A 27,570-nucleotide genomic window follows, 5' to 3' on the forward strand; every position below is an offset into this window, starting at 1 on the left:
TAACACACCAATCACAAGACTCACTACTATACACACATTGCTTTCATAGAAGTACCATTTCCCATTGTTTATTTAATTTTTAAAAATTACCTTTTCAGCATTACAAAGTTATTCAAGCAAAGGTGGCAGGAATGCCTTCTCTGTAAAGGGCCACTGAAGTCCTGGAGTGAGGGGCCAAGTCAAAGGTCTGAATCTAGAGGTGCCTCAGGGGGTCTGCCCAGAGCTACAGCCCAGCACTGAGCCCTTACTCTCAAGGGAGCCTATAGGGTCCACCCACACTTTGCCTCTGGAATCAGGTTTTGAATCCCTGCTGTGTGTGTCCTGAATCTCCTTGGCTTCCTTCAAGTTTCACCTTTACCCAATGACTATCTTAACATTTGATTATCTGATTCACAAAGATGGAATCATACAAAGCACCCCCCTGCCCCTAGTTTGCATTCACCTTTTTTTTCATCTGATTAGAGTTCACTGCATCCTGTACCCTCTCATAGCTTACCTTATCAACCTCATTTCAGAATTGTTCCTTGACATGTGTTTTAGTCCATTTTCTGTTGCAAAAAAAAAAAAAAGTTATGGACTGTAAATTAATAAAAATAAAAGAAATTTATTTTGACTCACAAATCTGGAGGTGCAAGTGGAGGAATTGCATCTGGTGATGGACTTCTTGCTGGCAGAGCCCATCAAGAGACAGGGAATATGTGTGTCTGTGAGTCTCTTCTGGTCTGATTCAGTCATGGAGGCTCTACCCTCATGACCTTATCGAATCCTGATCACCTCCCAAAGGCCTCACCTGGAAACACCATAGTAAGATGAAGCTTCCACCCCCCTTCATCCTCACAATGGAGACTAATATTCAACACATAGAGTGTTGGGGGTGCCCTCAAACTGTATCCAGACCATTGCATGTGGAAAAAGTGATCCCCCACCCCAGTTTCTTTTCTGAGACTTTCGGGTCATGAAAAGTGCATGCGAGAATTTTTCTGGGTGTATATACTATGTCTCCACACAAATCATCAAAAATGGGGCAGTTGACAAACTGGGCTCTCAGCATGGTTCAGGCCTATGCTCTAGAGACATAGAGTGCTTCCGATACAGATATATACAGTAGCTCCCTTTGGTCATGGCACAAAGTCTGTAGTGGCAGGGTCTTGCTTCCTGGAGCCTGGAAAGCACCCAGCACCCTGGAGTCCTCCAACTGGATCACAGGATGCTCTTTGTTGGGATGGATTGGGTTTCCCTTCTGAGCCAGAGTCTTATGGTTTTTTCACGGCTCTGGAAGTGCTGGGTTCTTTCCCCCCTCCCTTCATCCCCACTGTCATCAAATTTGGGTAACAAAAAATAATCTAAAATTATGCTGCTCTTGCACCTCAGCCCAGTACCCGAAGTCACAAATGGACTGATGAGCGGTCACCTTAGCCATTCCGTGGTTGCCTGAGTGCACGCAGGGAGGCTGCTGAACAGCAGGCCAGCCACCCGCTGCTCTCTGTTTCATAGAATATAATGAGACACTAATTTTTTAAAGCCTCATGTGCACATTCCATAGTATGTGAGGAGATTAGGAGCACAGGCTTAAATACCCACCTTGTACGATTTATTAATTTTATTTTACTGTGGAGGAACGTCCTCTTGAATAATTAATGTTTTCATAAGAGGATTTGTCTGACTCTGAAATTGGTTAAACAAAAGAGAACTCTATGAACAGCTGAAATACTCTCCTAAATAGTCCCAGGGAGTCAGAGGAGGACTTAAAAATGTCCTAGAATTCATGATGGGAACTGAAATAGAAGCAACCCTGAGTGGGAAACACAGTCAGCTTGACAGCTGGCCAGAGAGGAGTCAGAGGGTAACACAGAAGACCGTGTGTCCAAATCCTCACTGGAACTGTCCTTTAAATCTGTTCCTAAAGGTTTTTCTCTTCCCAGTTGGAAGAAAAAGGTCTGAAAGTGAGTGTGTCCAAGATTCGGCTAGAATATCGGTGAGCCATCACAGGTATTCAGTGGCCCAGTGAAGGATCTGACATCCTACAAATGTCAGAAGGAACAGAAGAAGGGAGAGAGATATTGCTCCCTTCTTTCTGGAGATTTCCCTCCAGTAATGCTTTAACTGGCTGAAATCTACTTTGACGCACATGCTAGTCCTGCGCCATAAATGCATGATCCCAAATTACTGCTCCGTTAACCTCACAGCACAATCCAGTTTAGCAAATTGAATCGAACCAAGAGAAGCATAGCTGATTAAAATCACACTAAGGTGGGGGTAAAAGTAGTCCCTATGACTTCTTTGTACCTCCAAGGACTCATTTGGACTTTAAAATGGGAATGTGTTCATTCTAGTTACCTCCTCTTTGAGCAGGAAAGATTGTAGAGAATTGAGACAAACAGCACTAGGGACTGGGCCAGTTGCTATAAGATGTAAGGAACCCTAATTTTTAGGTAATATGCATGTTTCTGAAGTCCTGCTTTCACCAAACAGCTCCATGTGTCTATCAAGGAGAAATGGAGAATCCTGGGGTGGGAGTGGTTGTTGTCCTGAGCCCAGATTGCTGCTAAACTACGTTCTTGTCTCTGCCCCGAGGTGCCAGTGAACTCTGCAGTTGTGTTTGGGTAATGAAACTAGGTTGAATTTGCTTCTGTTCTTGCTCATACTTCTTTGCAAGTCACTAGTTGTCTTGGTAAGCATGTAATGTTTTTATAACTTGGAGCAATGTGACCATCACACAGAGACTTTGGAGCACAGTTCCAGTTAGTCCTAAGGGTCAAGGAGGTGGGGGTTAAGGGAAGCAATGTGGTCCTGTTGAGAAGGTCAAAGCTGATTCTTCACTTCGCCTGCATCTTTGTCAATGGATTTGTGCTATTCATCAATCCTGGGATAAAGGCCAGTTTTCCAAGACCTGGGCTTCCTGCCAGAGTCCGTCTGGACCCATGCTTCATCTGGAAACTTTCATCCTTATTTTTTTTTCTTGTCTGTGTCTTTTCTTTTTTCTCCTTTTCTCTCTACACCTGGATAAAAAGTTTCTTGCTGCATTTCCTGAGCATTTTGAAAATAGCACAGATTCAATCAATGTAAATGGCTGGAAAATAGAGATGGAACAGAAAAAAAAAATCTGTTCTGTACAAAATATTTACCTAGCAAAATTAAAAAATCAAATTACTAGTGTTCAGATTAAGCAAATGAGTTCAGAAGGATCCTGAAAGGATTCTTGGAAGCTGTTCAGTATTTAGTGATGAACTTCAGTTACTTTTTCTAAGAAAAAAAAATAGCTTACTCTTGAACTTTATCTGTACAACTCCAAATTCCCTTCTGATCATATTTAATGTACTTATTTTTAAAATATAAAATATCATATATTTACTAAAGTGAATCAGGAAATTCCTAAAAAAAAATTAGTATGAAGAAAACCAAAAACAAAATCAACACTTGACTTCCTGAATGCCACTTTCATCAATTCTTATGATTTTTTTATTCCAGGACATTTTTTTTCTATGCATAAGATCTTTTTCATAATTATAGTCCTTGTCTTAGTCTACTTTCCATTATTGTGACAAAATACTTGAGACAATAAATTTAATAAAGAAGAATTTATTTAGATTCGTGATTTCAGAGGTTTCAGTCCATGGTCACTTGGGCCTATGGTGACATAGTATGTCATAGAGGAGTACAATGTGGAATAGTCCTGTTCACTTTCTAGCAGTTGGGTAAGAGAGAAGGGCAGGGGGAAGAGTGGGCTGGGGCCCAATATCCCCTTTAAGGGCACTAGGTTCTATCTCTAAAAGGTTCTACCCTCTCTCAATAGTGCCACAGGCTGGTGACAAAACCTCTAATGAATGGGTCTATGGGGGACATTCAAGATCCAAACAGTCACTTAGCATATAGAATTTTATTTTAACATAATAAAGTGAGAAATATTGCTATGATAAATTTTCTTCTATAAAAGCATGCTGAATGGTTATGAAGTATCATAACACAAATAGTCCCTTATCCTTAGATTTAATAGTTGTTTCTAGTTTTTGCTACAGTATGCTATTTGTAATTAATGTTTTATATATGCATGCTGTACACATGTACAACTATTAGGATACATTCTTAGACAGAAGAAAAGCTGTCTGTTATGGGCATTAAATATTTTCAGGCTTTTGCTTCATTCTGTTAAATCAGTCTTCAGAAAACTTAAGCAACTTAGCAGCATAAATCAGAATATACAGACCCAACATAAAGAAGAATTGCTTCATCCATATTCCTAACAATTTTGGGAAAACATTTCCAATTTAAAATGTTATTGATGTTTGCATTTCTTATTAGTGAGCATATTTTTGTCCATTTATTATTCCTGTATATTATATTTTTTGTGAATTAGCATATTTTAACATTTTAATCTTAGTTTTTAAGTTACATCTAGATTGCAGAAGTGCTTTATTAAGGTCATTGGATTTCATCTGGCATATAATGCAAACATATTTAATGTTGTTTGTTAAAACTTTAAATTTCCTCTTCAGTGATTATCTTTATAACTGCATCCATCCACATTTTTCTAATATCATTTCTCTTGTTGGCATTTTTCTTAGAAGGCCCTCCTCAACCCATAATTAAATATGCACAAGTAATTTTATTTTTATTTTTTATGGTTTAGAAGTTCTCAAACTTTTCATTGATTGTCCTCCACTTAATTTAATTAACAATTAGGCTGACTCTTTTTTATTGTGTGATCTCTATTTTTTACTAACATATATAATTGCATATATTAGTGGAGTTCTGTGTGACATTTCCATGCATATATTCAGTGTATATTTATCAAATCCAACCATCTTGTTTCCACCCTGCCACCATGTTCCCTCCCTCTGCCCCAGCAGCCTTCAAAATTCCTATTTATCCCCATTCTACTTTCAGGTCACCTTTTTTACTTTTTAGTTTCCACATATGAGAAAGAACATGTGATATAGTGATTTCTTTAATAGTATCAACATTATATTTATCCTTCCCAATAAACTCTGGATTCATTATTTGAAATACCTATATTGAAAATGAAATATGTTAGTGCATTACATTTAGAAATTACCTTTGGGGAGAAACTGTTAGTGTATCAAGGTTTTCCAATGAACATGGTGCATCTTCTATATACTTAAGACCTTAATGTGTTTTCTTAATGTAACTTTTTCTATTTTTAATTACATAGAAAGTGCACACTTCTTTAAAAGCTTTATATATTATATTATTGTTTATGTCATATGTAAATTATAAATATTATATATACAAATTTAACAGCTTTGGTTGCTAATAAAAATGCAATCATTTCTGCATGCTTTTTAATGGAGTATTATTGGTGCATTAGGAAGCTACTGGTATAATTTTAATAGTTATTTTGAAACCAGCTATTTTAATGAGTCCTATACTTTAGCTGAGGTTCTAATATTTTTCCCAGACTTTCCTATCTATAATGTCTATAAGTCATTATACTGTTTTATTGTATATGTAGTGTCTATGTACTTCATTTATTTTTACTAGGTCTTTCAGAGCAATGTTAATCAAAATTGGTAATTGTACACATTTTTTTAATCCATAACTCCAACCAGAATGTTTCTCTTAAAATCACTGCCACCTGTTGTCTTAAGGCAGACTTTAAAATTACAATATTCAATTCCTAGTTTACAAAGAGATTTGATCAGATCTAGATAATTTACTTACCAAGTGTCTTTTGGTATCAATACTTTTTTGTTGTTGTTGTTGCCTAATTTCCTGGGCTTCAACTGTTTTAGAAGTTCTAGAACAGATACTATTTTATCTTATGCTTTGTTCTTTTAGCACATTGTTAGCATTACTTGCAAATATTTTATTTACATTTTTGCATCTTTGCTGTAAAGTACAATTAATATAAGCTTTTTAATGTTCTATTTTCAAATATAGGTTTCAGGGCTATGAATAAGTGAATTCTCTAAGGTTTGTTCTATGGAGTGATAAAAGCAAACTTCATAAAGAATTTTTCCTTTTCTGGGCATGGAAATACAGGCCTATCATCCCAGCTCTCGGAGGATCGAAAGTTTAAAGCAAGCCTCAGCAATTTAGCATGGCCCTAAGCAACTTAGCAAGACCATGTCTCAAAATATAAAAAATAAAATGATTAGGAATATGGCTCAGTGGTTAAGTACCTCTGGGTTCAATCCCCAGTACAAAACAAACAAACAAAAACTCTTTCCTTCTAATCAATTTACTAAAAATATTACTTCCCTATTTTTCTCTGTTTATCCATCACATCATAGTACAGGGATTTTCCAAAGCCTTTCAGGTGAAGCACCAGATGACACAAATACAAGGAAGCCACACTTTCATAGTCCAGCATGATCACTGCAGAAGCCAGCTTCAGGCCAGAGGTGGGAAAAGAGTCGAGTAGCAGTTCCAGTGAACAGTCACTCCTCAGAACTCCATGCTCCATCTTTTTCCTACCACAATACACAGTGTCCCAAGGCATCCACATCCTTGTGAACAGACATAGATTTTGACAAAGCCCAGTGATATGTAACAGAGAGCAAAGTATAGCAGCTTTAGTGTGCATTTCCTAAGAGCTCTATGAGAGCCTATGATTAATATAACTGCTTATTTAAAATCTCAATAATTAACATTTTGTAGGAAAAATAAACACTGCAAGTTTTTAAAATTAAACTTTACTTTTAACACATTGAGTTTTATTTTTCCTTTCCTATAAATAATATGAATAGAGCAATCAAGTAGAGAAAATATAAATAAACCTTACTTTGTGGCTTTAAAAAAAAATCATCATTACATATAAGTTATTGATTTCTAACATGTTATTAATACAGATCAAATTTGGCATGTTTTATTTTCTTTACCACTTTGCTTTTGAACTAGTAACTATGTTCTACCAACACCTAACACCCTCCTGCTATGTAAGTGACTATCTAAATATTTTAGAAAGCCTACCCCCCTGCATTTCCTGGCTCCAAGGATTCAACAGTCAGTAAAAAACAAGCACGATTTCTTCCTTCAAGGAGCTTATGGCCAAGTGGGAGAAATGGATATTAATAATATATTAATCCAATGATTGTTCAAATAAATGTATGATTGCAAACTGTCTTAAGGACTGCTAAAGAATATTAATGTTATGAGAGTATATAAATATGCACATTATTTGAATGGTTAGGGAGATAAGGTCTAAAGGAAGAGTAGGAATTAGGGATGGGGTTATAGGTATGGGCATTGTGGCAGATAGTGTATTTTGGCTATGCAAGTCATTTCCAGTCCCCTTCTTCTGTGCCATCTCCTACTAATGATGCTGTCCATATCCCAGCTTTCCTAGCAGGCCATATGACAGAGTTTTGTGGAGTGTGTTCCAGGAGGAAGTTTCTAGGTAAAGCTTCTCATGCCGAATAAAGAGGATACTACAAGGATAAATGTGGTTTTGTTGTTATTTTATGTTTTGTTTTTAACCTTTTGTTTTTTCCACTTATTTTTTTTGAAACACAGGTGATAGGCTTAGAAGGCAGCAGCACATTTGTCTATGAGAACAGCTCCTAACCACTGAGGATTGTCTATCAGGGGGTTAGAAAGAGCCAAAATTCCCTTGAGCACACCATTGATCCACATACCAGGACTACATTGCCTAGCTCTGGGCTTCTTGTTATGACAAGCAGTGCAACTTCTGTTTCTTTAAGCCCTTTTAGTTGACAGAGTGTTATGTGCAACCAAATATATTCCTAACTAAAAGGAGTGAACTCATGTGGGGAAGAAAGAGTCCTAGACAAGTTAACTGCATTTATGAAAACCCTGGGCAGGAGGAATCATGATGCACTGGAGAAACAAACACTTTCAATTTATACTTTCCACCTCTTATGTTAAAAACATTTCCATGAAAATGGAAGAAACATAAAATCATAACGCATGAATACTATGGTTATTTATTACCATTGCAACTATTTCAGTAATGGAAACTCTCTGTAGACTGGAGGGAGACAGGATAGGCTGAGAGTTATTGGAACTGTCACTATGAATCCCAACTATTATTTCATATTTAGGAGAGCAAAAGAATGAGAATGACATGATCATAGAGATAATGATAAACCCACTTTAATTCATTTTTTCATGCTGCTAACATTTGACATGAGGAATGCTAAATTAATTTTAACATCAGACTGTTAAAGACCAATGGTCTGGAGTATGTTTTCTTTACTTATTTGGGTTTTTTTACTCCCTTATTGAACTTGCTCAGGTTATATTTCCTTCTTTAATAAAAATTATTTTCTAAGTAAATAATTTTCAAAGGAATTTTGGGAAGAAGTTTTTTCAAAGTGACTTTCCAATCTTTGATCTAAATAAATTGCCTATTTTTGAAGTTAATAAAATTAATGAAAAATGAGGATTTAATTAATGAAGTAGAGTACGTTCCAGACTGGGGAATAAATTGTGGATAGGGATTCCAGTTAGGAAGTGATTATAATATTGAGACAAAATATTATAGGAATCTGGACTGGATAAGACAGATTCCAGTGATTGGGAGTGGAAGTAGATGATTTAGGGAGTCATTAGATGTGTGGAAGGGAGTAGGACTAGAAATGATGAAGAGGAAGGAATTAAGACTTCTCCCAATAAACTAACTCGGGAAACTTAATGGATAGATAGTCAAATCAGGAAAAGAGGAGGCAGAGCAGGTTATGAAAGAACACCTGCATACTCACTATAAATTATCTATATATCCCCTGCAGGTATTCATTAGCTATTTATTGAGCCCCAATTCTGTCAGTTATCTATTGCCACAATAATGCTGTGGAACAAGTAGGGATGAGATCGCGGTGGTATACAACAATAAACAATTGTTGAGTACATTAGACACCATCATCCAGCTGACTTGGGCTGGGCTTGTCTGATTCGTGACAGGGCTCACTCACAGGTCTGGGGCCAACTAGCTACCAGAACATCTAATCTGGCGGCCACAGTGAAGATGAAGGGCCACTCAGCTCCATTCCACATGTCTTTCATCCTTCAATAGCCACGGTATGTTCTCATGGCAGTGAGAGGGTGTAAAGGCCAACTTTTTGAAGTCTATGCTCTTGTCTCCTATACGAGTACCCCACTGGCCAAAGCAAGTTCTAAAACTAGACCAGATTTGAGATTGGGGAACTACATTCTACTTCTTTAGTGGCAAGAACTTCAAATACCTATAGAAAGGGACAAGGATACTATGTTAATCAGCTTTTCACCACTGTGACCAAAGTACCTGATAAGAACAACTTAGAGGAAGAAAAGTTTGTTTTCAGAGGTCTCAGTCCATGGTTGGCTGACTCCATTACTCTAGGCCTGAGGTGAGGCAGGATATGGCAGCTTGAAAGCAGAGGGAGAGAGAGAGAGAGAGAGAGAGAGATGAAGGAGCCAGAGACAAGATATTGTGCCCAGTTCACATGCCCAATGTGAACTTCCTCCAGCCTTGACCCACCTGCCTATAATTACCACTCAATAGTCTATTAGAATTATTAATCCATCAAATGGATTAATCCAGTGATGAGGTTACAAAGCCCACACAATCTAATCATTTCACCTCTGAACATTGCTGCATTGCCTGAAACATGAGCTTTGGGGGGAACATTCAAGATCTAATTCATAACAGATAAAGAATTAAAGAATTAGGACTGACTGTGTGCTGCAGCAGAGAACAACAATCCCTCAAAAAAACATTCTCCCTTTAAAGATATGGACAATCAATAAAGAAAAAAGATTTAACATTTTTTTGTTACTGGGAATTGAACCCCAGGGGTGCTTTGCCACTGAGTTACATTTCCAGCCCTTTTTATTTTATTTTGATACAGGGTTTTGCTAAGTTGCTTGGGGCTTTGCTAATTTGCTGAGGCTGGCCTCAAACTTTCAATCCTTCTGCCTTAGCCTCCTGAGACACTGGGATTACAGGCATGCACCACCACACCGGCCAAAAAAATATTTAATTTTGAGTACTGGCAAGTGCTGTAATGAAAAGGTAGGAGGCTAGAAAGTGGTGGTATGAGATAAAAGGAAGCTATTTTGAATATGGAGATCAGAAAAGGCCTTTCTAAGAAGATGGTGTTTGAATAAACACTCGAATAATGTGATGGAGACTGTTGTGTGATAAATTTGGGGAGGGATTTTCCAGGTAGAAAAGATGAGTATAATCAAAGACCCTGAGGCAAAAAATGGATTTGGCAATAAAGCCTGGATGAGTCATTTGGAGGAGACTAGTGAGATTAGAATAGAAGTCCAAGTAGATCATATGATTTAGTCAGAGTGGGCTGTGTGACATTCTGAGTAATGGACAAACCCCCAAATCTCAATGGCTTAATGCACAGTTCATCTATCACTCACTCTAAGTCACCACAAGTCCAACTTCTCTCCAGAGAAGATCCTGAAAATAGTGCTTAGTTACAGACCATTTCCATCTTGCAGCTCAACCATCCCACCTTGAGCTACTTGATTGCCACATTAGAGGAGGAAAGAACTGAGAATCATACTTGAGCTTTAACCTGTCCACAGGTGATACACGTCGTCTCTCCTAATAATGCATTAGCAAGAACTAGTCCCAAGGCCTAGTCTATTACAATTCCTCTGGAAAATGTGGGACAGCATATGAATATTTTGTGAACCTTAAAAGTCTTGGGGCTGGGGCTGGGGCTGTAGCTCAGTGATAAAGTACGTACCTCACATGTGGGAGGCACTAGGTTTGATCCTCAGCACCACATAAAAATAAATAAAGATACTGTGTGTTCATCTATAACTAAATAAATATTTTTTTAAAAAAAGTCTTAGCTAGATAAATTGAGGTTTTATTGTAAGTGATGAGAAGCAATTAGAGGATCATGAGCAGCAAGGGGACATGAACTTAATTACATTTTGAAGTTGTCCCCTACTGTTTTGTGGAGAATAGACAACAGGAGGCCAAAAAGGAAACAGGAAGACCATTGAGGAGCTCTCCTATGGTGACCTCAGAAGAGAGATTTTGTGGTGCCTTAATCCTGGATGCAAGGTGGAGATGGTGAGGAGTGATTAGATTTAGGATGTGTCTTGAAAGTATAGCCAAAGGATTTGCTGATGGAATAGATAGAGGATAGAAGAGGAAAAGAATGACTGAGGTTTGGTGCTAAGTAACTGGTGTTTCCACTTGCTGAGATGGGGAAGCCTGGAGAAGGCATATCAGGAGTGATTTGGGCCCTGGTAAGTTTGAGATAAATAGCAGACAGAGAAGGAGAGATATTGAGTGAACAGTGGTTGATTTTTTTTTTTCATTAACTCAAATTGTTTTATTAGAAGTAGTATCTCTGCAAAACACTAACAAAAAACTATAAACAGGCAGTTACAAAGTTTACAAGGAAAATACAAAATGAAATTAACAGAGCAAAAACAATCAATTTGTATAATAGCTATGAACCAAGAAAAATGATTTTTATAATCTTAAACATTTAGTTATATATCTCCTGTTTATTCTGAGATTATTTAAAAGTAATCTTCTTTTAAAATTTATTCTGACTTGTTATACATGACAGCAGAATGCAATTCAACTCATATTACACTTATAAAGCACAGTTTTTCCATGTCTCTGGTTATACACAAAGTAGAGTCACACCATTTGTGTTTTCATTCATGTACTTTGGATGTCCATCTCATTCCACCATCTTTCCTACCCTCCTCCCCATCCCTTCCTTTCCTCCCCCTTGCCTATCTAAATTTTGTCTATTCCTTCCATGCTCCCCAATATCCCCATGATGACTCAGTGTCCTTATATCAGAGAAGACATTTGTCATTTGGTTTGGGGGGATTGGCTTACTTCACTTGGCATTATATTCTCCAACTTCATCCATTTACCTGCAAATGCCATGATTTTATTCTCTTTTATTGCTGACTAATATTCCATTGTGTATATATGCCACATTTTCTTTATCCATTCATCTCCCGAAGGTTGGTTCCATAATTTAGCTATTGTGAATTGTGCTGCTACAAACATTGATCTGGCTGTGTCCCTGTAGTATGCTGTTTTTAAGTCCTTTGGGTATAGACCAAGGAGTGGGATAGCTGGGTCAAATGGTGGTTCCATTCCCAATTTTATTTCTTTTTTTTATTGATTTTATTATTTTTTTAAATACACAACAGTGGAATGCATTACAATTTTTATTACACATATAGAGCACAATTGTTCATATCTGTATATAAAGTATGTTCATGCCAATTTATGCATTTATACATGTACTTTGTTTTGGGAGGGGTTGCATTACAATTCTTAATATACATATATACCACAATTTTTCATATCTCTGTTTGTATATAAAGTATGTTGACACCCAATTCAAGTCTTTATACATGTACTTTGTATAATGATGTCTAACACATTCCACCATCCTTGCTAATCCCCTGCCCCCTCACTTTCTCTCCCACCCCTCTTCCCTGTCTAGAATTAATCTAATCCTCCCATGCTCTCTCTCTCCCTACCCCACTATGAGTCACCCCCCTTTTATCAGAGAAAATGTTTGGCATTTGTTTTTTGGGGATTGGCTAACTTCATTTAGCATCATCTTCTCCAATGCCATCCATTTACCTGCAAATGCCATGATTTTGTTCTTTTTTAATGCTGAAATTCAGTTTTCCAAGGAATCTGCATACTGCTTTTCATATTGGCTGCACCAATGTTTTTGTCCCACCAGCAATGTATGAGTAGTGTGCCTTTTCCCCCACATCCTCGCCAACACTTATTGTTGTTTGCATTCTTAATAGCTGCCATTCTGACTGGAGTGAGTTGAAATCTTAGAATAGTTTTATTTGCATTTCTCTAATTGATAGAGATGTTAAACTTTTTTCATATATTTGTTGATTAGTTGTGTACCATCTTTTGAGAATTGTCTGTTCAGTTCCTTGGCCCATTTGTTGATTGGATTATTTGGTTGTTTTTTTTTTTTTGTGTGTGTGTGTGTGTGTTAAGATTTTTGAGTTCTTTATATATCCTAGAGATTAATACTCTATCTGATGTGTGAGGGGTAAAAATTTGCTCCCATTCTGTAGGCTCTCTATTCACCTCATGATTGTTTCTTTTGCTGAGAAGCTTTTTAGTTTGCAAGTACTTGATTTTTAAATCTGGAGTTCAGGAAAGCAATAAAGACTGAGATACAAATGTTGGTGTTATTAACATACAACTAAAACCACTGAACTATGTACAACCACTTAGGGAAGAGTGAGATGGAGAAGGTTGCCCTGACCGAGCCTTGGAGAATTCCAAATTTAGGAAATAAAGATGAGAAAAGAGAAGTAGCAAAGATAACCAAGAATGAAAAGCCAGTGAGTTCAGAGAACTAACAGGTGAGATATCCTGGGAGCTGAATAAGGAAGCATTTCAAGAAGGAGGAAGAACCTACTCCACTGTGTCTTAAGCTGCTGAGAAGTAAGATGAGGACCAAGGCTGGGTCATTGGGATTTGACAAGATCAGAGCATTATTGACCAAAATGATGGGTTCAGTAATGTGGTAGGGAGTGACTAGGGTGGGTTATCAGAAGAATGTGCAGAGAGAGGTGGAGTTTTAAATGGTAGAAAGGGAAAGTATAATAGGTAGAAGGGCAATTAGTTATAGGAAGGGGTGTTTGTTTGTTTGTTTGTTTTTTAAGGGGAAGGTATTACAATATTTTTGTATAGAGACAAGATTGGTGAAGCTTAGGGAGAGAGGGATTTAAGAGGAAAACTTCCAGGTGACCAAAGAGGGATGGGTTCAGGGTTGTCCTCTAAAGAAATGAGTAGTGATCCACTTTAGCTAAAAGGAAGTGGATAAAAAGGTAGAAGTGAAGGTCTGTGTTATGGCTTAGATATGAGGTATCCCTCAAAAGCTCATGTGCGAGACAATACATGAAAGTTCAGAGGTGAAATGATTGAGTTACGACAGCCTTCACTCAATCCGTGTGTTAATCCTCTGATAGGAATTAACTAAGGGGCAACTGAAGGCAGGTAGGATGTGGCTGGAGGAGGTGGGTCATTGGGGTCATGCTTTGGGGGGTATATTTTTGGAGCTTTACTCTCTTTGTTTCTAGTGTGATATTTTAGGCCACTTTCCTCCACCTACTCTTCTGGAGCTCTAAGGAATGGAGCTTCCTGTCTATGGACTGAGACCTCTAAAACTATGAGTCTCCAAAACCACTTTTCCTCCTCTAAAATTGTTCTTATCAGGTCTTTTGGTCCGAGCAGCAGAAAAGCTGACTAACACGATGGGCTAACAGAATTGATGGTGACATAGTAAATTTTTATTATTTCTGTTTCCCCAGGGAAGTAAAAAGTCAAATCATCAGCTGAAGGTGAAGTGGAAGGGGGTATTAGAGGTTGAGAAAAAAAGTTGTAAAGTCACGTTGTGGAGTCGAAAGGTCAAATGACTAGAGAAATATTTTAGGACTGTCAAGCAATGGGCCACTGGAGATTTATAAATTGATGAGAGAATTTAGAGATGATTTAACACAATGTACTCTTTTCTACAATATAAGGATAGCACAGGCAGAAAATCATTAGCATTGGGATTTTGCCAAAAGAATAAAAGGGAATCAAGGGTATGTGCATGGAGTGATTTTAGGGATGGTCCATGAAATCTAAGCTGGGTCAACACAGAAACAAGGGCAGGATGGGGGATAGACAGTGAAATGTGGTGGAATCAACAGGCTAGAGATCCTGAAGAATGTTCAGAATTGTTGGACATGAACTAAAAAGATAGGAAGGATGGTCAGAGACCCAGAGGCTTGAAATAGAAATTTGGGAAAGGATATAGTTATGGATGATGACAAAGTCCAGGTCACTGTACACTGTGACAATGGAAGCCTGGAGCAAGTGGCAGAAAACAGAATTGAAGATGAAGAAGCTATGGAAATGAGACAGGGAGTTGGGTTGATCATGAAGGTGGATATCACAGTCACAAAAAGTGAAGGCAGGGACAGGGGTGAGAAGGAAGACAGTGATCCAGGGGATAGAATGTCCAATGGATGAGAGGGAATGGGCACCCAATGGGTCAGGGAATGGCAGCAACCATGTAGAAGCAGTGTCAAAGGAGCTATGATTTCTAAGAGAAAGAAGGAATGATGGTCTGGAGGTGACAATGAAGAGTAGTGAGTACATCAGCCCCTGGTCCAAGCTCTGAGGTGGGTGGACTGTGGGGGAAGAATAGCAACAGCCCAAGATGGCTACAGTGGTAGAAGTGACTTCCGCTAACAGCCAAGGTGAAGGGAACCTTTGAAGAAGAGTTTGCTCAATACAGACTGTGCATCATGGGAGTTGAAGAGGGTGGGAAGGCACATCACACTAGGAAAATGTTTGGAGCCATATTGGAGAGAAGAGCCAGGTAGTAATTAGAAACGAGAAGTCAATCTCTGGTGGAGATCAGAGAAGAAAGGAAAAACAGAATTGGTCCTGGGGTTTCTAGGAGAAGGTATGTAATCTCCTAATTAGGACTTCCTTCTTGGGATTAGACACTAAGGCATCTTGTAGTGGTAAGATGCATGGTGGGTGCCACAGGGACAAGGTAGAGGTCTTGGGAGTATAGGAAGACCAGTCTTGCCAAAGGCCCTTGGAAATCTAGAAGACTCCTCCAGAGATTTTTCTAGTAAAGTTCATGACTTTAGGAGTCGAGAGCTTACCAGAATTATGGAATATATAGTCAGGGAATTATTTGATGCCCCTTGCAAAATTAGGTTTAGTGGTATTTTGAAGGAGACTAAAGGGAATTAAATCCAATGCATAGATAATAGACCCTCTTCAACTGAGAGAGACAGCAGGAATCTGAGATGCATATGGCAGACTGTAAGTTCTACTTTTTATAACAAATATTTTATAATGCTTCCATGTAGTGAAATAAAATTTACATATTTTATAATCTACCAATACATACATTTCCAAGGGAAAATTAGTATAATTTCAAGGAGAAATAAGAGAAAATAATTTATATTTAAATATGAATTTCAATATGGAAATGCTCGGATACACGACATTTGGATAGAATAAAGAAGATATGACAGCAGACATAGGAACAGTTTCTTTTGCCTTTTTTTCTTTATTTTTGTTTTTGTTTTTGGCAACTCAAAATAAAATAAGCCATGCTGCTATCTATAGCATGATGTTCTGAAATGGGGATTAATTCTTGATTATGAACAAAAAAATCAAAATCATTTCTTCTTTATATATTATGTTCCTAGAAAATCCAATTCATATTAAAAATCATTCAAAATACTTCTTATGTCATTGGAAGGATAAAGACCTCCCAAAGATGTTCTCATCCTGATTGCTGGTACTGACGAATATGATAGTCCCTCCTCACCCTTGGTTTTAATTTAGTTACCCATAATTTTAGTTGCCCACAGTCAACTATGGTATGAAAAAGCTAAAAGAAAAATTCTTTTTTCAAAGAATTTACATTCTAAATTGCACTGTTCTAAGTAGTGTGATGAAATTTTATGCCATCCTGTCCAGGACATGAATTGTTCCTTTATCCAGTGTGTCCACACTGTATATACTACCTATCCATTAGTCACTCAGCAGCTATCTCATTTATCAGATCAATAGTCATAGTGTCATAGTACATGTGTTTAAATAACCCTTATTTTTGTTAACAGCCCCAAAACACTGGAGTAGTGATGCTAGCAATTTTAATACATATATGGTTATAATTATTCTATTTTATTATTGGTTATTGTTAATCTCTTCCTATGCCTAATCTGTATATTAAATTTGTCAAAGGCATCTGTAGGGGGAAAAAAAACATAGTTTATAGAGGGTTCCATACTATCCAAGGTTTCAGGCATTCCCTGAAGGTATGGAATTTATTCCTCGAGGATAAGGAGAAACTATTCTGTGTGACTTTACATGGCATGAGGGACTTTGCAGGTGTGACTAAGTCAAGGCTCTTGTGATGGGGAGATGGGGCTGGGTATCTGTGTAGGCCTAATGAAGTCACAGGAGTCCTTGCGAGTGAATACCTCGTGAGGTAAGAGAAGGTGCCATGCTGCCAGTTTTGAAAATGAAGAAAAGGGCCATGAACCAAAGAACAGGAGCAGCCTCTAGAATCTGGAAGAAAAAAAATAAGGCGGGGGAGAACAGATATTCCCCTCAAGTCTCCAGAAGAACGGAAGCCCTGCCAACATCTTAATTTTAGCCTGGCAAAATCCATTTCAGACTTTTAGACTCTAGACCTGTGAAATAATAAATTTATGTTGTTTTAAGCAGCAACAGGAAATGTTCACTTGATTTATATAAAAATCAGAGATAGAGCTGGGCATGGTGGTGCATGCCTGTAAGGGAGTCTAAGGCAGGAGGATAGCAAGTTCAAGGCCAGCCTAGACAATTTAGGGAAGCCCTAAGCAACTTAGCAAGACCCTGTAATAAAATAAAAATTAAAAGGGGCTGCAGATGTGTCTCAGTGATTAAGTATCCTCGGGTTCGAGCCCCAGTTCCAAAAAAACTCAGAGATAGTTTCTAAGCTTGGGTAAATTATAAACTGGCTTTTCTCCTCCATGAAGACCTGGCGGGATATTAAAAAATCACCTGGGAAGTAAGACAATATTTCCTTGTGCAGGATTGTAGCACTCATCTGAAAGTATCCAGAGACCCTGATTTGTGACAACCAAACACATACCACAAATATCTAATTTTCAAAAGAAAATACCATCTAGAAGCAAGGAGATTAGGGTACAGTCATATCTGAACACTTCTCTGAATCAGAAAACCAATTTCAAAGATACTTTCAAGGACCTTTAGCTACTTGGCATTCAGTAGCCTGAAAGCAGATCCAATTTCAGAGTCAAGATCAATAACCTATCAGTACTCTGATCGATCAATAAAGACTCCCAAATTGATTTCATCAAAGCTTATATTTTGCCTCTCCTCATCACCTACCCTGATAGTGGGAATGAGAACAGATCTGTATCTGAAAATAGAAGCCATCGTGATTGATCCATAGTCATCTAGTTTCTCAGGGAGACATCTTAATGAAATCCCCAACCATTATAAATATTCACAATTGGGGAGAATTAGTGCAATTAAAATGGAGAAAGAGGTGATTCCCCTTTCATTCTTCATTGCTATAGATAACAGGGAATAAAAAAAATAACCTTTTACATAACATCTCCTCGCTCTGCAGTCATTTGTTATTATCTGCAAAGGTGGAGCATACTTAGCGACTGCTCTTGGAAGAGAAATGTCAGAAAACAATACAGTGGATGCCCTAACACTGAAGCCACTTTAGACTCCACTAGGGGATTCTGGGTGTAACACCCAGAGAAAGGGCTGCAGGATTCAAAGAGGGCAAGGCACTTTGGGAGCCAAGACAGGCAAATCCTTCTGTTTGGGAGCAAAGCACAGGAGTGGGTGTGGACGGAAGGCAAGAGAATGAATGTTTCGTTACTTAGCTGCAGTGTTGTAATTAGCCCTCACCAGGGAAATTAGGCACCAGCGCATTGTTTAGCACATCAGGCTGTCTGTCCTCAGGGAAGGCTGCATGGCTCAGGAAAATGGAGCAGGGTAAGACAGCTCATTACTGAACTGTTCCTTGCAGAAGAACAGGAAGCTCTAATTTCTGCACTGCTCTCTACTTAAGAATGTAGTTTGATCATTACCAAAGCAGAGGATGTTCTTTTTGAGTGAGGAGAAAGTATGATAAATAGTCTTTCAAGTTAAGAGAGTAGATAATTGTATAATTAGACAAAAATTTCACCTTAGGGTTTACTGCAGGTGCGCCCCTAGGTGAAGGCTGGGGAATGAGCTATTTTACTTTTTTGACTGTTTTGTTAGGAGAAGATAGCCGCTAAGTTCCTCCAGATGTCCCCATCACTCCTGCACACCACCTTTAGTTTAACCAGATTCGTTTGTCGAGTAGATCAAAAGCCAGTTTCCTAGGTAGAAAATGACCTCTGTGTATTATTCACGATTCAGTAACCCAAAGAGGGCATTAACACAGTTGACAATGATCAGGTATGGTAGAAGTTCCATGCCAAGGACTCTGAAATAACTCATTTTTTAAGAAATATTTGATGATTGGAAACTTCAAGGTTAATCTGGCAGTCAGTTGCTAATCCCTGACAAAGGCTCTCTGGGCTGTGGCTTGAAGAATAATATGCAGTAAAGTAGACAAATTTATGAAAACCCAGAGTGTGTGACAATTTTCACTGGATTGCAAAATGCTTACCAAGGCTTACTCATCCTGTGCCCCCTGAACCAGAGTGCACCATGTCTAGCATAGAAGATGCAGAATTCATCCACCAGCACTGTTGTGAGCTGAATTTTGCACATAACCACCTCAATTCACATGTTAAATTACAAAACCAGGCATGGCACCTGTCTGAGAGTTCCAGAAACTTAGGAGACTGAGGCAGGAGGATTACTTGAGCCTGAGAGTCCAGGGTTAGGTTTCAGAGACATAGCAACAAGACCCCATCTCTTCAAATCATTACCATTTTGCTTTAAAGCTTGTCATGCAGTCATTTTAATAAAGCTCTGTTCATTATCCCCCGCGTGCGCGTGTGTATGTGTGTGTGTGTGTGTGTGTGTACACGCGTGCACGTGTGCCTATGCATGTCTATATATATGTGGACACATAGACCCATAGAGGGCAGACAGTGTGAAGAAAGGCAGGGAGAAAGTAGTCATCTACAAGCCAAGGAAAGAAGTCTATAGTGGGTTCTTCACTCCTAGCCCTCTGAAGCAACCAACACTGCCCACATGTGGATCTCAGACTTCTAATCTTCAGAACTGTAAATTTTTGTTCTGCAAACCATCCAGTTTGTGATACTTGTTACAGCAGCCCTAGCAAACCATTCCTGGTACTTTCTACTGCTAACATAAGGAAGCCTCTGAGAAAGTCATTGTTTTCCAATGTATCCAGAAGAATGTCTTCACTTTTTCTTCTTCCCTGAATGATATCTCTTAATCTCAGAGGCTGCAACTTCTAGGCTGTAGCAAGACAAGTAGAAGACAGGGAAGGGACAGGTATTGGCATCTGAGATGTATGTCTAGGCCCCATAGAGAGCACATGGAGGAGAGCTGCTAGGATGGGAGAAAACCCCCAAACAAGAGCCATTGTCCCTTCTCAGATCAAAGGATACGTGACTATTTCTTTTTATAGAAAAATAGGCATTTGGTAGTAGAGATTTTTCCACCTCAGTGCAGCAAAATTACTCAAATGTGATTTCTAATTACAACAATCTCTATTAACAGCTCTATTAGGGTTGTTCGTTGCGCCTTCCAGTTACAGATCCTAGAAGGAATTTGACCAGGTCCCAAATGCCCAGTGGCCCCCTGCTTGGCTCAAACTCAGATCTGGTTGACTTTCCAAGCAAGAAACTCACTGGGGAGTTATAAAAATTATTCTACAGCACAAGATGGGAAAAGTGTTCTTCTAAAGAATGAAAGAAAAGACATTCTTTTAATATTTTGGCACAAGAAATAAATCAGAAAATATCCACATTAGGTTCATTGAATATACAACCTTTGCCCTTATTCAGATAAGAAGAAAATCAGGAGGATCTGAATGATAAAAGAGAAGACCATATAGTAATGCACACAGAAATCATATTTGTCATATAGAACAAAACTAAGTTTTTCTAAAACAGAAGAAAGAGGAAGAAAAATGAAAATTTAAGAGAGAAGTTATTAGTTGTGAAAAAGACAAGATAGAAATGTAATTTCACATACCAAGTATTCCTGAAAAAGAACGCAGCCTAAGTTTAACAGTTATCATAAATTTGCAATAGAATAAAACATTCCAGAGCAGAATTTATATTCCAGAATCAACACAGAATGGGCTAATATAAATGGGGAAAAGTTTCACACCTATTAATATTCCTTTTGCTTTGGGTAAATTTTTGAATTCTGAGTTTAAATTTTAAAATTTCTTCCTATATCTCAGCAGGAAAACCATCAAAGATACTTAAAAGAAAACAAAAATGATTCTAGCTTCAGTTCTCTTAAATGTTAGAGAGAAATTGAGCTAAATTTATATAGTATTTTTAAGCAGGAAAGATTGTGACCTTATGTTTTTACATTGTTGTTCATGTATGAAAGATGTTCTCAGATCTGCAAGGACATATAAAACAGAATAATCACATGCTTTTCCTGAAGAAAAAAAAAGCAAAGACATAATACAACCAATGAAGAAATTAACTAAAATTGAGTACTTAAAGAAGGAAGAACTGATACAGAATAAGTGATAATGAGAATTATAATCTATCAAACATGGTTTCTACCCAATTGCTATATGGTAATTCAATTGAAAGCAAAAGTTAAAATTTAAAAAAAAAATTCTTGAAAGAGATTTATGTTTTATTAAAAGAAATAAGACAATAATAATTTTTAGATTAATATTTAGGTAGAGTTATGAAGGTAGAAAAGCCATTGTAAATTATTTTTGATTTATTAATTTCAGAAATGTAGGTTAAAGCATATTTTACCTAACAATTATGTGCATTTTTTTCCTGATTACAAAGGAGAGACATGTTTGTTTTGAAGAACAAAAAATCAAGGCAGAAAAAACCCTCTTGTAATTACAACACCTAGAAATAATCATTGCTACTACATTTACCTTTTGTCCTTGGAACTAGGCAGCCAAGTGTGTAGTTCGGTAATCTGCTTTTTACATGTGACTGAATAGATTCTTTTTTTTTTTTTTTTTTTTTATTCTTATGTGGTGCTGAGGATTGAACCCAGGGCCTCTCACGTGCTAGGCAAGCGCTCTACTACTGAGACACAACCCCAGCTCCCAAATTAGCCTGTTTTTGACAAGCATTATTTTCTTTCCCTGTACAACTTTCCTATCTCTAATTTTTTTTTTTATTGTTGGTCGTTCAAAACATTACACAGTTCTTAATACATCATCTTTCACAGTTTGATTCAAGTGGGTTATGATGTGGCTCAAGCGGTAGCGCGCTCGCCTGGAATGTGTGCGGCCCTGGTTCGATTCCTCAGCACCACATACCAACAAAGATGTTGTGTCCGCCGAGAACTAAAAAATAAGTATTAAAAAAAAAATGAATAGATTCTTAACCAGTATGACTTTTAGTGTCTGATAGCAAATGATCCCATTTGTATTAGTTTTCTATTGCTGCTGTAACAAATTACCACAAGGTTAATGGCTTGAAATAACACAGTTTTGTTAGCTTACAGTTCTGGAGAAGTATGTTTATTCTTTGGGGGCACTCAGGAGTAGGTTTCTCCCCTTGCTGTTCCTAGTTTCTTGAGACCTCCTGCATCCCTTGGCTCAAACCTTCTTTCTCCCTCTTCAAAGCCAGTAACACCCTGACTCTCCCACGTTCTTCAGCTCCCCCACCTCTGCCTCCCTAAGATCACAGCTGAGAAAGATTCTCTGACTTTGAGGACCCAACTGATTCAATTAGGCAGACTTGATACACCTGGATAATCTCTCCATCTTGGGATTCATAATCACATCTGCAAAGCCCTTTGTTCTATGTAAAGTAGCATATTCAGATCCTAGGATTAGGAATTGGACCTCTTAGGAGCCAGAAGATCATTATTCTGCCCACCAAAATACTGTACAGCCATAATTCATCTAAGTAATCCCTTCATTTGGCATTTGTTTCCATATTTTTTAAATAATAAATAACAATATTATCCTGCAAAAGTGTGTGCAAACATTTTCCCACAGGGCAAATTTCTAAAATTGGAATTCTAAGTCAAAGACTATTGCTTTTAAATGTCAAAATACTTGACATGTTGTTAAGTTTACTTTCCGAAAGATCTACACTCATTTTTCTCCAGTAGCATATGAAATTCCTGATTTTCTACCTTAGCAACCAGAGACCATATATCTACTTTTTAATATTTAACAATTGGATGAGTAAAAAAAAAAAAAATGGCACACATTGTTGTGCCAGCTACATTTCTTTGATAACTAATGAACTTAAAATTTTTTTTTCCTATTTTTATAAGGTCCCAAGCCCATAAAGGTTTTTTATTACAATATTAAAATGACATAAATTGACTTTATAATCTGTAACTGGATAACTCATATCTTATTCATCAGCCTGCTGAACTGATCTTTCTTCAGAAATACCAAAAACATTCAAAAATTGTCAGATACCTGGTTTTTAACTTTCGGGGCTTGCTGAATCAGAGCAGCTGAGTTTGAAATAAGTTCAATGCCACTTCTTTAAGGATTAACTCATCTTTCTGGGCTTGAGATACTGAGAAACCAACAACTGACCTGATTCTAACCCTCATTGTTCACCCAAGAAATTCCAGATTTCAACAAGAGACCCATTCTCCTGAATAATGACTTCGACGAGGAAATGAGTGTGCCCCGGGCCTCATCTCCTAACGGAAACCCAGTGTAACATCTTTGATCATGCACTTCTGTGAAGGGTATACTACCAGATGATTTGTCAACCAGAGCTTCTCTTTTTTCCCCTTCTGAGGAGACTGAGTTCTGTGTTGATGTGGTGGAAGTCTCTCCTCAGGGTTCCTCTGGGGCCATTCACAGGAACCATGCATCTCATGAGAATGATGTGGGCATTTTCCAAAATGATCTTCCTTCTCATGGTAGATGTGGTTTTCTGTATCTTTACTGATCATATGTCAATCTTATGTTTTTAAATTATTTTAATTCCTTTGTACATTTTCTTATTGGTGTACAAATAAGAATTATCATGAATTGATTTCTAAGAATGATCTCCGTTTTTAACACTATTAGCTCCTGCCTAGAAATGAGGGACATTACCTTAAGTGAAACGGCTTAGACACAGAAAGACAAATACAAGTCCTCATGGAAACTAAAAAAGTTGATCTCACAGAAGTAGAATGTAAATATTGTTTTCCAGAGCCTGGGAAGGGTGTAGAGGAGAGGGATGAAGGCTGTGGTTAATAGGTACAGGTGTGCAAGTAGGAGGACTAACACCCAATCTTCCAAAGCACAGTCAGATAACTACAGTTGACAGCAATTAATTATGTACTTCAAAATAGCTTGTAGAGAGGAATTTGAGTGTTCCTAGCACAGAGATGATAAATGTCTGAGGTGATTATCCTGATTTAATCATGACGTGTTGTATACGTGTATGGAAATGTCACTGTAGCCTTTAATGTGTACAATTACTATTGTCAATGTTTTAAACGTCTTAAAAGATTAATTATTTTTAGTATAAGATACAAATATATTTCAGGTTTATTTGCTTCTGAAATTTTCTGAGATATTTTTGAATTCAGAGTTTCACATAATCTATTACACATTTACTTTTTCACTACTAATTTCTGATAACCCCAATGTTTACCTCTATTTCCTTCTGAATTTTGTATGGGGTGAAATACACTATTTTTCCAAATAGTTCACCAATTGTTACCAGCAGGATTTCTTGACAGATCTTTCCTTCTTCCATAAATATATAATGCAGTGGGTAGTTTATACTGAGTTCTAGTGTGTGACAAGGCCTCCTTGTAGGTACTTTATTACAGTTATTTGATCCATTTTTCAATCTTTATGTTGCTTTGGTCCATCTTGCATCCTTATGCTTTTATATTAGAACTTCAATGCTGTTTCTGATATTTTTGGACTCTTTTGCCAGTCTGTTTTTCCAGGTGAGCTTTAGAATCATTAAATCATTGTCCTAAGAAAAACCTTACTGTACTTTTTATTGGAATTACACTAAAATATAAAAAGATTGAGAGATCATTGATATCCTTCCCATTACAAGTCTTCCATTTTTAAGTTGTCTGTTCTACCCCTGACAAACACTGAATGTATTCATCATACAAATGTCCTTCACATTTTAGTTTGATTATTCCTATAGTTTATCTTGTTGCCATCATGAAAAAATATTTCCATGATCATGTACCGTCATTTTTATTATTGTTGATAGTATGTGAAGCTCTACTGTTTCATATCTATTATGTAAATAGCTACAATGAGCAGAATGCACATTTTATTATGAGAACACTAAGGCATCTAAAACCCTAAAGCAGGATAACAGCTGTATCACTGAATGAACTAGATCAGGCATCCCTCTCTCTTTTCCAGCAAAGAGGCATCCTCAGATAATTTGGACTAAATAAAAAAGGATGTAACCTCTGAAGGCATCCACATTTTACATTTTGCAACTCCAGCCACCCACAACCTCCAGCCCACACACTGTGCTCTTATTCTTTCACTCTTGTTCTCTGTCTTCCAAATTGTCTTGGGAAGAGACTCCTGGCCAGACTGATGAAAGTTTCTATCTCTGGAACAGTCAGTCATAGCCCCGAGGGTAAAGGCCAATAAATATGTATGGGGGAGGGGCAAAGTAAGAGGGCAAAGATGCTGATTGTTTGGTAAACAACTAGGTAAGGGTTCATCACAATCCTCTGGAATTTGCAAGTTAGATGATCATGTTAATGTACAGAATGACTTAAAGCAGCTATTAAATATTTAATATTGCTATTAAAACATAGCAATAATAATAATAGTGGACATCCTAAATAGAATGGGAATGCTTTTATAGTTTTATCATTCCATATGTTGCTTGTTGATTTGTGATGCTTTTTACCAAAAATGAAAGAACGTGCCCTTGTGGCAAGATTTCATGAGAATGGATGTTGAGTTTTATTGAATTCATTTATGGTCTCTATCCAGAGGGCCACATGTTTTTCTCCTATAACCTAATGATGTGACTTTTGATTATTAATGAGTGATGTAATATCCAGTCCGTCTTGTTTGAATAGAGTGGTGTGTCTGTATGATGGCATGTTTTCAATTGTCTTAGTCTCATTCCTCTCTACTCACAGTAAGGGAAAAAGAATTTCCTTAGGGAGTGTTCATTTGTATGACTTTTTAATTAAAGATTAAAGACTTACAGGATATTTGTGTGCCTCTTTAATGGATATTAATTGTTTGAATTGGCTCATTAAAGTATGGAGCTTTTCCTTCTTGTTAAAAACTCATTCCAAATGTTCTGAGCTTGGTGGGGATAGAATATGTAATGGAAGGTTAGAGAAAAAATGAACTGGGGAGCCACATCCCAGAGGGGATGTGGGCTATCTTCCTGTCTCCACGGCTGGTCATTTGTTATATTTAAAGTGGAGGACAAAAGGATGAGAGCCCTAAGTTACAGGATTTGCCATGATGAGTAGCAGAGTAAGCTTGAATGCATGGTGTTTTATGAGAACTCACTCTTGGGTGCAGAAAAGTCTAAGGCCCCTCCCAGGTTACTCCAGTGATCCAGTATTATAACCTGGAGAATCTGGAAGTTGGACACCATTCTCAGTGGGCATGATTCCTGAACCCTCTATAAGGAGTTCAAAGTCAGCAAATAGATCTTTCTGCTCTCACTATTTTAAGATCTTTCCCTCAAAAGGGGCTTAAGAGCATAAAAGGGAGCTGTGGCCAATTTATACCAAGATAGTTTCATAAAATGTTGATGGAGATCGGGACTCTCCTTGTCAGAGCCGATGTAGAGGCCAAGTTGAAGTTTGACCTAGACCCATTAGAAGGTGCCTGAAGGGGCCTTCTTGCAATCCTAGGAGCCAGATTACCTACAGTCCTGGATAATTCCACTTAAACTATGATGTATTCCCTGCCAGGTTCTCATGAATATTTTGTTTAGTGTTTCAAGGTGGAGGGGAGACCCATGAGGACAGACTGGTGACTGATTCTTTGAGTTTGTACTTCATGAAATTAATTAGGAGTTTTATCTGTTTTCTTTGTAAAGGATTAGTTTATATGTCATAGAAATTATATAACATCTCTCCCCACTCTCCTGTCCCCTTCCCCTCTCCCTCCTTTTCTCCCTCCCTCCCTCTCTCTTTCTCTCCTTTTAGACTGCCTGGGCCCAAAGTCATTCAATAGATGATCTTTTCATTGTCTTCCATGATTAGTGTTCTTTTTAGATTGCCATATTATGCTTCCATTGGTTTGGATAATTTGTATTTTCCTAGAAAATTGTCTATTTCATTTACTGCATTCAATTTTCATGATTTTTTGTATACTTTAGATATTGCCTTCAACCTACAAAACGATTCATTGTCATAATTTTTCTGTTATTTTTATTTTGTAGAGTGTAAATGTTGTTAATCCTGCTTGCTTTAGTTTGCATGTGCCTGATTGTATTTGCTTTTTTAGGGAATGTGTTTTTATTTTAAGACAAGAGTGACATTGTTTATACCACTTCCTAAAACATTCTGAGAAACAGAACAATCCTTTTGTGCAAAATATCAACAGTTAATCTACATGTAAAACTTAAATGATTTATTTTAAGTTTCACTAAGTAAAATGAATAAATACATAAAGAAGAATAATGCAATATTGGAATAAGAATCAGTCTCAATACTCACCCCACTCTGTGTGTGTATGTATGTGTGGGTTTACCTACCCTGCCTTTACTTTGTTTTAACACATCTACATTTTAATATTGACTAGAGTATCTTCTTCAAAATAAATTATAAAATGTTTTCAGTGTAAACAGAGTTGAATGCAAACTTTGCACTTTTTAATTTTTTAATGCAACTGTTCGTGAACTTTCCAGAATAAGTCACTAGCTAGAAAGGAAGTTCAGAGTTCATTGCTCTTACCTCAAGTTGTTTCCCCAATTATCTGCTAAAGATTTAATTTAAAAAATAATAAATCTGGCAAC

At 37.4% G+C, this 27,570-nt stretch overlaps 1 protein-coding gene and 1 pseudogene across 1 annotated transcript in view; one reads left to right on the plus strand and one right to left on the minus strand.

The window, feature by feature from the left end:
* Tacr1 (tachykinin receptor 1) overlaps positions 1–27,570 on the plus strand; it is a 162,717-nt gene that overhangs the window by 11,462 nt on the left and 123,685 nt on the right. The gene's annotated exons all lie outside the window — the stretch shown is intronic.
* On the minus strand, positions 22,990–23,644 carry LOC144369333 (large ribosomal subunit protein uL6 pseudogene; annotated as a pseudogene).

This window comes from Ictidomys tridecemlineatus, chromosome 12 (assembly GCF_052094955.1).
Source record: "Ictidomys tridecemlineatus isolate mIctTri1 chromosome 12, mIctTri1.hap1, whole genome shotgun sequence".
NCBI lineage: Eukaryota > Metazoa > Chordata > Mammalia > Rodentia > Sciuridae > Ictidomys > Ictidomys tridecemlineatus.